Source organism: Cavia porcellus, unplaced genomic scaffold, assembly GCF_034190915.1.
Source record: "Cavia porcellus strain 051 isolate PalLab524CR breed Dunkin Hartley unplaced genomic scaffold, mCavPor4.1 scaffold_25, whole genome shotgun sequence".
NCBI lineage: Eukaryota > Metazoa > Chordata > Mammalia > Rodentia > Caviidae > Cavia > Cavia porcellus.
In genome coordinates this window covers 15,800,744-15,818,743 of record NW_026947508.1, presented here as the reverse complement: position 1 = coordinate 15,818,743, position 18,000 = coordinate 15,800,744, and the positions used below count along the sequence as shown (strand labels likewise).

At 35.9% G+C, this 18,000-nt stretch overlaps 1 protein-coding gene across 26 annotated transcripts in view; it reads left to right on the top strand.

The window, feature by feature from the left end:
- The window catches only part of Eif4g3 (eukaryotic translation initiation factor 4 gamma 3), a 318,850-nt gene that overhangs the window by 114,471 nt on the left and 186,379 nt on the right, over window positions 1–18,000 (top strand). For 21 of the 26 annotated variants that reach the window (XM_063235682.1, XM_063235687.1, XM_063235686.1 and 18 more), the window contains one exon: window positions 10,505–10,633. The exons of the other annotated variants lie outside the window; for them this stretch is intronic. The gene's annotated coding sequence lies outside the window, so the exon portion shown is untranslated. The remainder of the gene's footprint in view (window positions 1–10,504; window positions 10,634–18,000) is intronic. 26 annotated transcript variants of the gene reach the window in all.

Sequence of the window (18,000 nt, the reverse complement as noted above, 5' to 3'; positions counted from 1 at the left end):
ACAGTGCTAAAGATGCCCACCCAAAATTGTTTGAGGAAAAAAGCTGCTTTTTGTGTTATTTTTGTGCTTTAACATTAGAATATTAAACTAACAGTTTGCACATTTGTAAGAAATTAATTATAATAGTTCATTGTTCATTTTGTTTTATTGAGACATGATCCCACAATTTAGTTGATGCTGGCCTTGAACTCACTATGAAGATCAGGAAAAAAAATAAGCTTGAGAGAAGTTAAATTTATTAATACTATTGCAGTCATTAAATGTATGTCATTGATCTCCTAATGTCTTGGTTACTTTTCTCTCGTTGCTGGGACAAAACACTGGACACCCAAAATGAAGGAATGGGAAGGGTTTTTTTTAGCTCACTGTGAAGGTTTCAGTCCATAATCAGCTAGTTCCAAGGCAGGGTTCATAGCACTGAGACAACACTTCACGGCAGCAGCCAGAGCAAAAAGAAGGGAAACCAGCCTATTTTCCTCCCTCACAGTGTATGCAGGCTTCTCCCCCCACTTCCCACCCCAGGGTCAGGGTGGGTGAAGTACTCAAAATCTCTGTGCCCTCCTCTTGCACAGATGAGGATATTTACAAAGTAAGGTTCTTGGCTCCCTGCTGAGTCTTTTAGTTAAACTTCTCAATTTGACACAGTGTTATCAACTATAACACCCAATTCCCATTCAAAGGTGTCTGTGGTACAAAACTAAGACCTCTGACAATGGACTTTAGAACATATAAAAAGATAGTGTTATCTATGTTAGAAGCCATCAATTGTCTAATATTTCTCTTCTGACTGCTGGGACAGTGGATGGCTTACAAAATAGTTCTTTGAAAAATAAATTTCTTAGGCACTTGTACGGTACCTGCTGGTGGTTTTTTTTTTTTTTTTCCTTTTTACTTGTAGTTTGACTTAGTAGAATTGATAATCCTTCAGTTCTGTATTTCTTTCAATAGAGTTATGCATATTTTACCAAGGTTTTGCTAGTGAATCAGAAAAGGTCCTTAGAATCTTAACTCAGTTCTCTAGGCTGCTATGAAAGAAAATGAAATAGCTGAAAAAACTCTGCTTACTTGCTTGACCTCTTCTTTATGCCACGAGACTCTCCCACTCCCTTTCCCCAGCCATCGGAGGTGTTCTCGAGTGGATACCCTAAGTAAATTTTACGCCTGAATAGCCTTGTAATAGATTTGGTTGAATTTGTACTGTAGTGTAATATTTATACTTAAACCTTCCAGTGGCTGCTTGTCAGCAACTGCTGTCATAAAGTATTCTTAAGTCCTCTTCTGTCTATAATGACTACAGGGAGGCAAACAGATAATAAGACTCACAGTGCTGCTGGACTACAGATATTAGCAAGAGCATTGTCTTTCACCTCCATTATTTGCTTAAGTAGGATTTTAAGAACCAGTATGGAAACCTCACTATCAAGGTCTTATTTATTTATTTATTTTTTGGTGAGTACCGATAATCAAACCCAGAACCTTGCACTTGCAGGCAGGCACTGTGCCACTCAGCTATATCCTTGGCCCCCAGTATCAAGTTCTAAACAGCAGATTTTGCTCACTATAAAATTAGTGTGCCTCATAGGAAAATAAAAACCCTGAGTTTTTATTTTGATGAGAAAAACATAGTGCTAACAAAATGTTTATGTCACCCATTTAGACATACTCTTTGAAGGTGACTTGGTGTACACTTTTAAAAGGTATTAGTGTATTACTTTACTTAAACTTAGGCCATAAAAAGTTTTCTTAGTTGGAGATAATGGCCCATGCCTGAAATCCTAGCATTCCTAGAAAGCTAAGGTAGCAGGATGAGGGTGACAAGTATGAGACTAACTCAGGCAACTTAGTGACTTAGGGAAATAAATAAAAAATAAAAATGCTGGGACTGGAGTTCAGTGTGAAGACCCTGAGCTCAACTCCTGGTCCTAAGTTTTTCTAAATATATATTTGTGGGGCATAGTTATTTGTTTTCCAACAGTTTTTTTTAAATACTGTTGCAGATATAATATTCAAACAGCTAACTCATAACTTTACATGTCTTTCTGATTAAATGATACTAAGTAAGAAAAAATTCTGAAAATTGAAACAATGAAAATCACCATTTGTCTTTTCAGAAAAATCCCTATGATCATGTTTGTATGTTTTCTCTAAACATACAAAATACATGTAACAACATAATTCATACTTAAAATACTGCTATGTGGTGCATCTTTATCTTACTATATTTTATATAGTATAGAATTGTACATTATTTTAGTGGACCATGACTGGGATTAAATGCAAGACTATATTATATGGTTTTTGACTATATTGGGTGGAAAGTATATTCAAAGTAGATCTTTATAATGAGTTAACAGTGTTCCTTTTGTATATAATTTATATAACTAGTTTATTGATATGGATTATTTCTGTATTATTGACTTTATAAACAGTACTGTAGTGAACATCCTTGCCCAGTAGGTTTTGTTATTTTGATAATTTCTTTGTGATAGTCTTCCTTTTTCCTTTGCCAAAGTACTGAGGATTGAACCCAGAGTCTCACTGAGCTCTACATCTCTACCTTTAAAAATTTTATTTTGGGATAGTGTCCTCAAGCTTTCGATCTTCTCCCTCAGCCTCCTAAGTAGTCTGGGATTACATATGTGCACTTGTTTCCTTATATTTATGATGATTTATTAGCATTTGTCCATCTATGCGATGGAAATGATCTCAACAATGAAATACATTGTAAGAGCAAATGCAGAAGAATTTCTAATGAAAAGGAACAATCCTTTGTCACTTAGATTCCAGTACTGCTGTCAAGAAGCAGCCAGTTTAGTTGGCATTATCTTTATTTCTAAGTAATACATTTTTTTCTGTCACTTTTTAAATTCTTATCCACTAATTTTTTTATTTTAACAGTGCTTGAGTTTTCTCGCAGTCCTCTCCATATATTTAGGTCATTGTTCTTGATCCTTTAACAACTCATTTAACTTTTGTAACAGTTTGGACACTTGATGAAAATGATAGTCTAAAATGCAGCAGAAGAGTTTTGTTTCTAAATCTTGCTTGCTTTTTTTCACCTTTGACCTTTCACATCCCACCCTCACTTCCAGGCATTTTATCTGTAAAAGAATTTATCTTGTCACCTCCCATCTAAAGAGAATGGTGATTCCCCATGAACCTGGTGGCCTCTGGATGAAGCATATTAAACCTGAGGGAAGTGGTTTCTTTACCTAATCTGAATGTCGAATTTTAGGTATGATGTCTCTTTTGGCTCTTGGGACTTTATTGTTTGTACTGGCTGAGATTGACATTTCTGCGCAGTTTAGATTCACAGATTGACCAGACTACTTATTGCTTATACTTGGATATCTAATAGGTAACTAAAACATTTACTTTTGTTTATCCCATAATCTGTTCTCTCTTGTAATCCACAAATGAGCCCCCAAACTCGAGTTCAAAAAAGGAGGCAAAAAATATATTTTAAAAAGCAGCGCTGATTTATTTTATCGTGGGCCCAGCCACACAGTGCAGTTGGAGATTGCAAAAGCTGTGTGTTGCTCCTTTATATTTGCCAGCTTTAAGTACATATCACAGTTTACAAAGTAAGGGGTATGGGCGTGGATCAGGAAATCTGCTAATGAGGAACACCTTTGTTTTCCTTAGCAGAGGATAGAGTAGTCTAGCAGTAATTAACAATCTTTGTTAGTTTATTTTAACACCACATCTGTTATTTGTAGAGGGGCAACAATGGTTAACATATCAATTAGGCTAGGTTTTTAGGGATTTATGACTCTTTACAGAGGGGAGCATTGATTAACATATCAATTAGGTTACCCAGAGGAAAAGAAAAACGCATTCAAAACAGTAGTCCACATTACAGGTATTTTGGTATAATACAAATATAACGAAGCTCTTTTTGCTACTGTACAACATTCTCAACCTCTTATTTTAGTACTTTCAACCCCTAATATTTTAAGCCGTACATGTAGAGACTGTCTCTGATTTCATGAAGCTATCATTTAAAGATATACTTTATAGTTTATTATGTCTTCTATTTTCGTTAGCTAGAATGCCAGTTTTATAAAGCATGGATTTATCTCTTACTCACTGGTGTGTCCCATGCATATAAAATAATGCCAGATGTAGTTTGTTCTCAGTAAATATATGTGAAATGAGTGAGCCATGGCTTTCTATTTTGTGCTCCAGTTAATGCAATAGGAACTTCTTTCATGTTGGCATCTGAGAGAGAACCCAAATTTGTGTACTGTACTTGTTTCCATCTTAATTGTTAGTCTTGTATTCTAAGTCACTATTAGTGATGGCCATTTACAAGATCATTATCTCTGCTTACATTCTTGCACCCTTTAGATAACCAGCAGGAACATTTGGAGAATGCCCGGTATAGTCATATTTCTGCTTTAAAAAAATCAATTTTTTGCATACCTAGAAGCCCTGAAATAATAGAATCTCCTTTGCCTTCTTTTTTAGCCTCCTGATATTACTAAGTGCCCTTTCACTGGTAACATTTTCATCACATACAGATCTAATCCTTGGCCTGTTAAGGCCTAAAGTTGTAGCAGGGTTATTGCTCAGTGGCAGAGTGCCTGTCTAGCATGTGTGCGACTATACGTTCAGTTCCCAGTACCTCAGAATTCTCCTTTATGTATTTTTTTACCATGCAGATTTCCCTCCACTAGTACATTAATTATATGTTACTGTAAACATAACAGTTTAAAGCAACACCCATTTATTATCTCACAGTTTCTGTGGGTGTTCTGCTCAGAATCTTATCAAGTTAAAATTAAAGTATTGGCAAGGACAATACTTTCATGTAAGATTGGGGCTCACTCCATGGTTGATCAAATAGTTCATTTCCTCATGATTATATACTGACATTCTTGTTTCTTTGCTGATTATTAGGTAGGAGTTGCTCTTAGCTTGAGGAGGCTACTGTTAGATCCTTGTTGTGTTATGTTCTTTTTCCTTTTTATCGGTACCAGGGATCAAACTCAGGACTGCCTTGCAAGGCAAGCGCTTATGCCACTGAGCTAAATCCCCAGCCCCTGTGTTATGTTCTTATAGGACTGCAGTTGTCCTACTGTTTTTGGCCAGCAGCAAAACATCCTTTCTTGTGATATACTGTCCTCGAAAAGACTCTTCTGATAATTTAAGTCTACTCTAGAAAGTCTGCCCTTTATTTATTTATTTATTTTTAAATCGGTACTGGGGATTGAACTCACGACCATGTGCTTGCAAGGCAGGTGCTTATGCTGCAGAGCTAAATCTCCAGCCTGAAAGTCTGTCTTTTGATCAATTCACACAATTAATTACTTAGTCGCCAGAATGATATCCCATCATATTCACTAGTCTGAGACATTCTTAAGGGGGGAGGATTATGAAGGGTGTACATACCAAGATCAGGAATATTAAGAGGCGTCTTAGAATTCTCCTTACAGCCCCTTCACCATTTGACCTTCTAGGATTAGCTTGTGGTCTACTGTTTCTTAATTTGCATACCCAGACAGTTGTGGAGTGTAGATATTTTTTCTTTTACTCATCCTAACAGAAAAAATAACTGTTCCTTTTTATTATTTCTATTGGCCAATTTCTAAATATGAAGAAAGCAGCCCTTATAATTCAACAGTGCTTACTCCATAATGAGCAAATATCAAATGTTACATCTCTTTACTTACGGATTAAAGTATCATTTGAATCATACAGTTATTGTTTTTAAAAGGCAAATATATGAAAGCCAGCTGTGATGTTTGCACATGTCTGTAATTCTAGCACTTGAACTGCTGTGACAGGAGGATCTTGAGTCCTAGGCAGGACTACATAATGAGACCCTGTATTAAAAAAGTAAAACTAAATCCAAAACAAAACTTTAATATATAGAATTTTATGAAGTTCAGCCTAATAAATACAGCTAATAGTAAAATAAAGAGGAAAGGTATTTTCTTTTTGTCTTGGTGTGGATTAATAACGATAATGTCCGGGAAAATTTGAAAAATGTCATGATACTGAATAAAAGTTCATGGTATCCACTCTCATAGTTTTTTTTAATTGCATAAACTAGCTTTTATTAATCTTCCAGTATCTGTATGTTTTAGGAAATAATGTAAGGGACATACAAGGATGGAATAAAAAACTAATAGGCGGGGGAGTTTAAACCCATTGTGTTGCTTAAGGAGCACAGAGTATTGAAATTAGCCCTGTAACAAAAGTTTTGGGGTTTTTACAGTCTACCCCCAAGTGAACTTGGTCATTTCTGTGTGGGAATTGCAGCTGTTGTATTGTTTTTAGATGATCTCACTAAGTGAGCTTCATTTTGGGGAAGAAGTAAATGATGCCTTCTCAGATGTAAACCATGTACCATTTACTTTTATAGGAATCATTAGTTTGGTTAAAAGAAAAATCAGTAGGCTCTTGTAGTTTTCCTGTTACCCTTTTTCTAATTATGATGTATCATGCATATACAATAAAACAATGCTCTGTGTGTGTGATATTTAACAGTGTACTTATCAATTGGTAAATACTCATCTGCCAGTTACAAGTCTATATATATTAGTGCTTGGAGAGAGTTCATATCTTGTGATAGTCATGAGGTATAGTAGAGTTGGCGCCACATACTGATTACTTGTGTGCTATATACAGATAAAATGCTTTATGTGTCTTGTATAGCATTTTGTTTTTGTTTTTTGTCTTTTGAGACAGGGTTTCACTATGCAGTTAAGGCTGGTTTCTGTAGAAAAATTGGAAGAATGTAATCATTATTTAGCTGAAATTCTTGCATTGTAGCGCTTGGCAATAGAGGAGGGTCTACATGTCTTCTCTTGGGGGGTGCGCATGTGTGTGGCTATTTCCAGTCCACCATGGACCCTAGATCCTGTTGTTGTTGTTGTTTGCTACCAGGGGTCGAACTCATGACCTCACGTTTGCCAGGCAGGTGTTTGTGCTGCTAAATTAAATCCCTCGGCTTAGACTCTTATTTTTTACATCTTGCCAGTAACCACCATGTTTCCTGCCTGTCACTATTTTCATTGCTGTGGAGTCAGAGAAGAACAGTCATAGTCCGGAAACTTTTTTCCTATATTGTAACTATTTTTCCAAAAATTGTAGCTCTTAACTAGCTAGAGTATTTTATCATATCAGATAAACTAGTACTAATTTTACTATACCTAATTGCTAATTTTAGTTTGCACTATCTTTGATAAATCTTAACAATTTATTTTCATCAAAGAATTTTTATTTTTAAAATTTTTATTAGTACATATTTGTAGGGTATATTTATTTTAGGGAGTTGGGTATCTTAAAAAGATCCTTCAAGTTATATTGGTTAATAATCACCAAATGTGATTTCATGGGAGATAATTTTTATGTAGAAACCTTGAATGAAAATTAACTAGCTAGTTGATGTTTTCATTGTAAGAATTTTAAAGATTTTTCTTTGTTCTATTAGTGTTATTACTTTTCTTTTAGAATTCATTTTACTCTGCAGAATAACAGTAGAACTAACATTGTATCCCAAGTCTTACGTGGTTTGCTTGCTTTTCTTTAATCTTTTTTGGAGATAGGTGGAATAAAAGGGAATTATAATGTAATAGTATAAACTTACATAAAATTTAAAAAGAGTTTAATAGATAAAAGTGTGTCGTTTGTTAATTTGAACAGTAAAACCTTATCGAGCCTTTCTTATTACAACTTCTCTTCCTGGAGGCAGTACTATCTGCCTTAAATAAACAAACACACAAGAAACCCTCCCTGTTTTATTCCCATTGTTGTTATCCATTCATGGTTCTATAGATTTACAGTCAAGTTTTGCCTGTTTTGGAATTTTTTATGATATCCCTGTGGGTCCCTCTGTACCCCTCCCCATTCAATTCAGGATCATCAATGCCATATTTACAGCCCCAGGAAACTTCTTATAAAGTGAGTTATAGTGTTCATGTACCCCTATGTGAAAGTCATCTAAATTATATTACACTAGTTTTTATTCCGTTTTGTTAGAGGAAAATAGTGTCTGATTATTGATCCATTTTATTATAGAGCATTTCAGTTGTTTCCAAATTTAAATATAATACATATTGCACTTCAAGAAATGCTTGTTGATTTTGCTTAAGATTAATATTGTAAAAGAGACAAATCCTTTTATCTTTGGAGGTGTTTTATGTAGTTGGCAAATCAGTATCCCTTTCTCCCTTTCCCTTCTTCTTCCTTCCTTCCTCTCTCCTCGTTCCTCCTCTTATCTTGACAGTGGCGATTGAACATAGAGCCTTCACCTAGAGCTACATACACTTTTGAGTTGTATATTTTGAGACGGGATTTTAGCCAGGTATAGACTTAGCCTTTCTACACCTTTTCTCCCTATTTCTGTAGTTGAGATGGTAGTAAAAATCATATTTTTAGCTTAGTAAAATGCATTTTCTCTTTGACTCAAACATTTGTGTCTTATGGGCAGTGTAAAATGGCTCTGAAAGAATTTTCAGAAAAAAAACCCCAGCAAATACTAATCATTCTCTGTAATTATTTTTTATTTAATCACCCACACTTAATCCTAGCATTGCATACTCTAGATCCAGCCATCTTTGAAAATACCCCATGTATGATTGCATGAGGTTTTGGGAAGACGTCTAAACATAAATCATAACATAAGCCCAGGTTGCCCTTGAATTCACAGAAATCCTCCTGCTTCAGCTTCCTGAGTGCTGAGATTACAGGCATGTACCACCATGCCCGGCTCTCAATTTTTTGTTTTTAATAGAATTCGGGAGGTATTGGAACTGAGATGAATGAAAGGGGTGACACTGAATTTCATTATTCTTTGAACAATAAATACAGGTAGTATCTGCCATACTGTATGAATAAAGAACACTTGTATTAGTATATCATGAATTTGTTTTAATATTTTATTACCTACATGAGTGCTTCATCACTTATGATAGGGTATGTGCAGATAAACCCCACCGTAAGTTACAACTTTTGTAAACTGAAAATGCATTTACGTAATCTGCTAAACATTGTAGTATAGCTTATATAGCTCAGAACATTTATATTAGCCTACAGTTAGCACAATTATATAATACAAACCTATTTTATAATAAGGTGTTGATTATCTCATGTGATTTGTTGCTTGTATTGATAGTGAGTAATACTAATTATATAGTTTTGTGCCATTGTAAAGCAAAAAAGTAGGATGTTGAGCCATTATAAATTAGGGATTGTCCACAAATGATTTTTACTGTAATCTTATATATTATATTTTATACATTTACAAGCATTCTTGTAAAGAGGTCTCTGGAGAATGAATTCTTTCATATTTGGTTACAGAGTTGCCAAATTGGAGATTTACCAAATTGCTGGTGTCAATTTGAGTTAGACTGTGTAACAGAAGAGCCAGCTAAGATTGCTCATGTGCTCTGGAGAGGTTCCTAAGTAAAGTGCTTTTAGGTTGATAATTTATTGCCAGCAAGAAATTGGGAAAATATAATTTTGGTTACATAAAAATACATTATTTTTATTTTTCTGTCGTACAAATTTATCACTTTTATTTCATTGAAAAATAAAAATGAGAAAAGAAAAATGTAAAATACCATTAGGATTTAAGGATCTCCTGGGCTGGAGATCTGGCTCAGTTGTTGAGTACTTGTCTATCATAGAGCACTATCGTATGAAAGCCCTGGGTTTAATACCAGCACCACAAAAGGGAGAGAAAAAAGAGAGTTTTGTATATTTTTTATAGATATTTTAAATATTAGTTATATTTGTATGCATTATATCTATTCACACAAGTAGAACAATATGTATATAGAAATATATCTACCTATATATATTTAGATGTACCTTTTAAAAAAATTGAGCATATACTGTATAAAAAAGTTGCCCTTTTTTTGATTCAGATTTATTCAAGTACAAGTAAAGTAAAATTCATCTTGGATAGTGTTTTTTTTCCATCAGTCTTGACAAACACATCAAGTCATGTAATTTTCACTGTTGAAGACAAGGAAAGTTACGTCTCTTCTAAAAATCTCCCTGCACATACACTTTTAGTAATCTTTCCTTCCTCATGCGACCATTTATCCTATTTCCATTCCTTTCACAAAATATAATCATACATTAAGTATTTTGAAGTCTGTTTTTAGCATATTTTTTTCTTTAAGATCTTATATTAAGCATTTTGAAGTCTGATGTCTTTCATTTGGCATATTTTTTCCATTAAGATCTTTGGTTTTATCAAATTGATGAAAATATTAATGTTTCTTTTTCTAAAAGTTATTTGTTTATTTGTTTATATATTTATTTATGCACTGGGGATCGAACTCATGACTTTGTGCTTGCCAGGCAGGTGCTTATGCTGTTGAGCTAAATCCCTGGCCCTTATATATATTTTTAAATATTTAGGCTTTATTCCATCTTGTGAAGCAGAAAATCTAATTTTAAAGATGAGCCAACCAGTTCAGCTATATGTACTAAGATTTGAGTTACTCAAAAATAATGTTCTTACTACATTTTGGTGTACTCGCAGGTAACACAAGTAGCACGGCAGCCTGGACCTCCGGCCCCTTGCCCTTATTCAGCACATGAAATAAACAAGGGGCATTCGAATCTTGCAGCAACGCCCCCGGGACATGCGTCGTCCCCTGGACTCTCTCAAGTAAGAAAAATGTTTTTACAAAAAGAAGTTTTCATGTAGATTTAGAAATACTGTTTTTCCAAAGCAGACTATTAAGGCTGACTTTTAAGCAGTATCATAAAACATTACTTACAGATTAATTTCTACTTTACTTTTGCATCTTTTCAAACACTCCTACTAGTGTACCACTGTAACAATTTCATGCCTTTAATTTTGGGTTGATGAAAAATTAATTGTCTTTGACTTTTAGTTTTTTATTGTTTAAGAAATTCTAAAATTCATTTAAAAAAACATTTAACACTAATTCAGTTTTCAATGTTTAATATGCTGTAAGTCTCCTAACCCTTTTCTGATATAATGTTGGTGATTATTTTCTACTTTTGTTAAAAAGAAGTGTCTTTTCTTTTGAGCAATTTTGGTGGGAGTTTTATAAGTAGATGATTGAATTTGTTAGGCTGAAGTTTTTGTTGAATTGTTATGGGATTGTGAACTCCTCCTTAGTGCTTTTGTACTTAACAGGCACAATATTTAGACACTGGTTTAAGAAGGTGTCACTATGACTCTTCCGCATTTTAAGCTATTTCCCAAGATGTTTAGTTTGCACCATCCCATCATCACATGCTTGCTTGGGTTTGCTTGTGGGTAAAAGCTGGCTAGGATTACAAAGTCACTTACTGGAATGTGGAGAGAGACAAGTCCATAACGTTTACACTTGTTGTTTGAGCTTGTCAGTATTTATATGTAAGAGCTGCTTATTTTGATAATGGAAATTACTCTTGTACCATTGCTTTTAATTTTGTCTTCCATATTTTAGGCCTTTCAGAGCTTGACTTGTAAGAGACTTAGAATTACTAAAAATAATTCTGTAACTGACAACTATAAATTGGGAGTTGAATAGTCATAGTTTAGACTATTAAAAGTTTAGAAAAAGAACTTCAGTTTGCGAGCCAAGTATGGTGGGACACTCCTGTAATCCTACCACTTGGGAGGCTGAAGCAGGAGAATTGTTTGCAAGTTTGAGGCCAGCCTGAACTGCACAGTGAGACCCTGTTTCAAAAATATATGCTCCTCTGCAAAAGAACTATAGTTTGCAAGATCATCATTAGACTGTTAAGGAATTCTGTCAATGAATTAAAAAAAATCAATTTGTCATGGTTGCATATCATGCCATATGGCATTTTACTACTCTAAGAGGCTAAAGCAGGGGGATCACAAATTTAAGCCCAGTCTAGGCAATTTAGCAAACCCATCTCAAAATATTAAAAGAAAAAGAAAAAAAGGCATGGATTTAATGTTGTAATTAAACTTGGACTAAATCATTTCCATATTTGAGATTTAAATACTGAAAACAGGACAAAATGAACTCTTGATTGTTTAAATGAAGTTCTGTTGGTTTTTATTTATTTATTTATTTGGTACTGGGGATCGAACTCATGACCTCATGCTTGCAAGGCAGGCACTGTGCCGCTGAGCTATATCCCCGGCCCTCTGTTGGTTGTACACTGGTATATACTGAACAGAACTACCTAATCTATCAGTAAGGTGTATTATATATATCTATATCTAATCAGTAGATAAAAACTGCTGTAATTTGAATTTAAAAAGTTTAACATGAAGGATTATTAAGTATAACATGAGATGGAAGTAATGATGGATTGACTAAAAAAGAAAAACTCAAGAGTATAAGAAAAGAGGTAATACAGAGCAGCTGCTTCCACTAGGGCTGACTGATACCAAGGTTGTGGCTCCCCTGAAGGTAAGAAAGTTACTGTGGTGCCACACTTGGAACTTGTTTTAAGGTTCTTTCTATGGAACCTGCTAGAAATTTGCTAGGAGCTACTGGAGTGCACTCTGCCTTCTGTTACCAACGATAATTCAGGCAGCATTGGATTTGTTGGATCACGAGTCCCAAGTGGTAGAATAGTTTGTGCTGCAATCAAGATTTGCTGCAGAAATTTCTGTTGTCGTCTTCCTCACTGATGTTGGAAATATCCCAACTGACACTCTTAATTTAAAGTAACACCTTGAAATATAAGCATACAAATCCTGAAAGACCTCCTAGTGTTAGGTAAGAAACGGTTCTGACTCTGAGCTAAGATCTGGATCTCCTTGGAGATGGCCTGCTGTATTTTGCTGCATTGGTGTCAGTGAAACTTACTGGAAATATACCCTGTGGAACTTGCCAGAATTATTCTCTCTGTGATGTGCTGGGAATAACGATTTCTAAGGGAGGTTTCTTGAAGAGGCTTTCTGGTATAAACCTGCCAGAGAATACTAGGAATAGCTTTTGGCTACCAGGTACTGCTGCCTAATGTGCACTGCAGCCGAAGACTGGCACTAAAGCTCTGCCCAGAAGGGTCACTGGAGAAGCTATCTGAACTGTAGGATCTTGTTGCCAAACTCATAGAAAGCAAAACCTCTACAGTGCCCTCTTTTGACAGAGTTTTAACACTGTGCCAGTTAAAACGAATATTTACCACTTGAACTGAGGAGCACTGAGCTACATCTCCAGCCCTGTTTTAAGACACAGTCTCTCTGATTTGCCCAGGCTAACCTAGAACCTGTGAGCTTTTGGCTGCAGCCTCCCAGGTAGCAAGAATTACATGTGTAAGCCATATTGCCCCACAAATGTTGAAATATGTTTAGAATACAGGTCTGCATCACAGACAAGTAGTGAGTTCTGAGGTGAAAGGCAAACAACTCCTAATTGGCATATAAAGAAAAAGAGGTTTATTGTTATTATTTTGAAATTCTTACTGTTTCAGGTTGTGATTTGATCACAGTAGTTGGTCCAAAGCATTTGTATTTTCTCAGTGAGGGTTTCTTACAAATGCAGTTTGCGCCTAAAACAGAATATTCTTTCAGTGGTCTCAGTGTTTGAGCCCATGAGGGCCATTCTGCATGACTTTTTATCAGCTGCCTTTAGAAAGAGGCATGTGAGGATGTGAATGCCAGTAGCTGCTGTTTTGTATTTTTCTATCGTCATTTTTATTACCATTTTGCCTAATCTGATGAACAAACCAAGTAAGTCATGCATGGTTCACGGCCTTCCTGTTAGGCAGTGGGGAACATATATGTATCCATCTCTGTCATTAAAATAGTTAAATATCTGATATTGATAGAGTAAGGAAAATTTCTATTTGAAAAAGAAGGGAAAGTTTTGTGGGATTCATTTTCCTTAGGTTTAAAGGTGAGGAAGAGAGTCTTCAAAACAAAGGACAAAGTACTCTAGGCTGAGAGTTAAACATACCCAGGTTGTAGGACTGGAAATGTCATGTTCTGGTTATATAATGTTGGATAAATTACTTAATATGTCTAGAACTTGGTTTCTTTATCTGTTACATAGGGAGACCTAGAATTCTGCATTTGTTTATTTATTTGTAATACTGAGGATTGAAACTTTGAGTCACCCAGACTTGCCTCAAATTGAGAAGCTAAGGTGAAGAAATTGAATTACAGAATTACATAGGTTTGAAACATAAAAGCAGAAAAATACAGGAAGTTGTTTCCAGCCTCCTGTTTTTCTACATTGGTGGTAACCTCATCACTTGGTTCAGGATGGGATGTTACACGTTTGTGCCCTCAGTAATGCATATGCCAGGCTTTAAGGCTTTATGTGCATTTGGTTTTATTTACATGACTTGTAGTATTCTTCTAGTCCCCTTCTTCATGAAACTTTGTTAGTCAAAGTTAAAAGACCTTAGACCATTAGGGCTTAGCAGCTGAATTGACATTTGTGGTTGCCCTCAAATGGTACCACTTGAATAGTCGTAACTCCAGAAATGTCCTTACTCTGGTAATGAACTCAGAATTTAAAGGTATCTTTTGGGGTAAACCTTCTTGGATAGGTACTCTCTCCAGGGGGTCAGGAGACTTAATTTAGAGTCCAGGCCCTCCTAATACTATTCTAGTTTTCAACTTTGTGGCTCTTCCTATCAATGTGCATTTTTTCCTTTGTGAGACATTTCATTAGATGGAATCATTCCTTTTAAGGAACCAGATTCATTTTTTGTAATTTTGCTCCATGTTGAAAACACTGCCCTTTTCCCATTGAGTAGACTTGACACCCTTGTGAAAAATTGAGACTCCGTATATCACACACATACACACACACACCCCTGTGTTTTCTGTTCTTTTTTGGTCAGCATATGGTTGTTTATGTTGGTACTGCCTCAGTTTGATTATGGTAGGTTCATATAGGTTGAGTATCCCATGTCCAAAATAGTTGGGACCATAAGTGTTTCACATTTCAAGAGTTTTTGGAACCTGAAATATTTGCATAATTGTTGGTTGAGAATTCCTAATTCAAAATTTGAGATCTTCAACATTTGAGGTTCAGATTTTGAATTTGTATAGAAAAAAAACCAGACTAAATTCACCTACTGTATTCTCTCACAACACAGATCACTTTTGACACTAGATTTGTGTGAGTTTTTCCCCCATCCAACTAGCACATAGTAGCAGACACCAGCTGGGAGTCCTTCTGACATTATCTGTATGGAAATAGTATCAGATAAAACCCAGTTTCAAGCCTGGGCCTGCAACCTACAAATTGGGGTTCCTACAGCCTCTGTGTAGGGTTTCATTAATTTCTACAGAGGCGGGCTGGGGATTTAGCTCAGCGGCATAAGCGCCTGCCTTGCAAGCAGGCAGTCGTAAGTTCGATCCCTGGTACCGATAAAAATGAAAAAGACAAAAAAAAAAAAAAAAAAAAAAAAAAAATTTCTACAGAGGCTCACAAAGTTCAGGGAGACACTGCATTTATAGTTACCAATTTATTATAAAAAACATTTTTTTATTTTGAAGGGAATAAAAAAACACTAAAATGGGACAAAATAAAACAGTAAAAACAATATAGAATTTCAAAAACAAGACAGAAAAAAAATCCCTTATAGTTGCTATAATGCATATTGTTACCCTCGAAAAAGATGCTCAGAGTACCAGCCCCAGGCCTGCAAAGTCATAGTCAGTCAATACAAATGTAAAGTTGTTTTTGTACCTTAGTTGCTACCATTCTAGTGTGTGTTCCTCCGTATCAGCCGTTTACCTGCACGTGGAGGAGCTCTTCTTGTTCCCAGCTCTCAGGCTGGCTGGCTCACAGGAAGGGCGGGCTGTCTTCTTGATTCTTCTCGCAGCTCACACCCTCTGTTGGCTAATGGAATAGGCAGGCTGACTTCCTGGTTGTTTCTTGGCCCTTGGCCTCTGCTGGCTTGCAGGAAAGACAGGCAAAAATATTTTAAAGAATACAAGCAAGGAGCAAAATGAAGGTTCCCAGGGCAGGTTGTAGATGGGGCTCCCATCTCTATGGAGTTGGAGTATGCCACTCTCCTGGCTTGTGAATGAGTTCTTATTGACCCTCTTGCAAGTTGTCCAGAATATCACTGAACCCTTTCCTTTTGAGTTTTGGTGGGTCTTCATTATGTAGGCACAGTTGAAGTGAAGATAACTGTGTCAAAATGTGACTGTATAAAAAGGGTATGACCCAGTGCTGTTAGACAGGGGAAACTCAGCAGGCTTCTCTGATCAGATTCTTCAGTATTCCTTCTTCTCCAGTGTGGGGCAAGTCTCTTTCTAAGTTGAGGGTCTTACCTGCTGTAAGTGATAAGGTAGGTCAGAGAAGCAGGGGTGAGAGGACGGGGCGGAATAGAAGGGAGAGGGGACTATCATTTTCCTTAGGAAGAAGTTGCAAGTGAAAGGAGGGAGAGAAAAGGAGGAGAAGAAGGGGAGAGAGAAAAGAACCGACTTTCCTTTCAGAGTCCTAAAGAACCCCAAGCTTATTTTGGTTAGTTAGGAGTTAGTGACAGCTATGTGAGTAATGAGACAGGAGCATCGATGAAAACCTAAACCTGTATCGCATCACTGAAGCATTTTGGATTTTCACATATTCAATCTGTAGTACATTTTACACATGCATGTATTTTTTTTTTTTTTTTATCAGTACTGGGGATCAAACTCACAACCACGTGCTTGTAAGGCAGGCACTTATGCCACTGAGCTACATCCCCAGCCCCCTGTAGTAAGTTTTATAATCAAATTGTGAGACCTTTAATGCTGTCTTCCTTTCTGAGATTGTTTGGCTATTTGGGGTCCTGTGATATTCTATATGACTTTTGGATGAGGTTTTCTATTTCTGCTAAACTTATTGTTGGAGTTTTGATAGGAATCTCAATGTATGTTTGTAAAATGTGTATCATAGAGGGCACACTAATTTTTCCTCTTATGATAAAGAAAAGATCGTTGCTTGAGAGTGATGCAGTACCCTTTGGTACTAGCCAACTATATCTGACAGAACACATAATTTTTGTCCTTTCAATTTAGTTGGTATTTGGGAACAAGCTTCCTGGAAAAAAAAATTTTAAATATATTTTCTGTTGAGTTTTGATTGAAATTCATTTTAATTTCTAAAAATTGATGTTTTGCTTGAGGCGTGGTCTTTCTGTGTAGTCCAGGCTGGCCTTGAACTCACTATGAAGCCTAGGCTGTCCTTGAACTTGCAATAAATCTCCTGCCTCAGCTTCCCACATGATTACAGGCATGTGCCACCATACCAAACCAATGTTTAAAAAGTCTCATACCACATGATTAGAAATGAGGTTCAGTGTCAGTGTATAAAGCCACCTCAGTGCCCTACATTAGAAGTAAGTTGATTCTTACTTAAAAATCCTAAAGTCAAATGACTGCCTAATTTCTTTGGTGTGAAATGTCTACTTTGTAACCTGTATTATTTTCTTTGATGGTCTTTTGTTGCTCTCAGATGTGTACTAGGTTCATTTGTAGTGTGCCATGAAGTCCAGGTGCCCCTTGGTTCCTAGGTTTCTGTATGTTTTCAGAGCCTTGGGATCTGGTTTTCAGTTCTTGAGTCAGGTAAGCGAGTGTGATTGCTTAAGCAATTTAGTTCTTTCCACTGAACACAGCATAAACTGTTGTTTTTTATTTTCCTTTTTTAAAACTTTTTATTTTTTTATAGTTTTTTTTTTTTTCTTTTAGAAAGCAATAGATTTAGAGAAAAGTGAAAAATTCATTAATACAGGTGATAGAATTCAGTATGTGAACGTAGCTGCCTCATTAGAATGAGAAAATCACCGGAAGTCCAGCTGCCATGTTCAGGAAAACAATGAAAAATTCTAAGGCTGTTAGGGGTCACAGAATATATCAAGGTTCACATTGGCAGTTTAAGGAAGTTGAATACACAAGTGATGACTCAGAAGCCAGCTGGTTTATTTACGTAACCATTTGGCAACACTTAAGAAGGAAGGGAAGTGGCAAAAACACTGGAGGATAGCCAACAGGCAAAAGAAAGAAATATGTATTACTTTTGGACTAAAAGGTTGTTTCCCCTTTGGTTTTGAGGCTGATTATTTTAACTTTAACATTAATATACAGCTAGA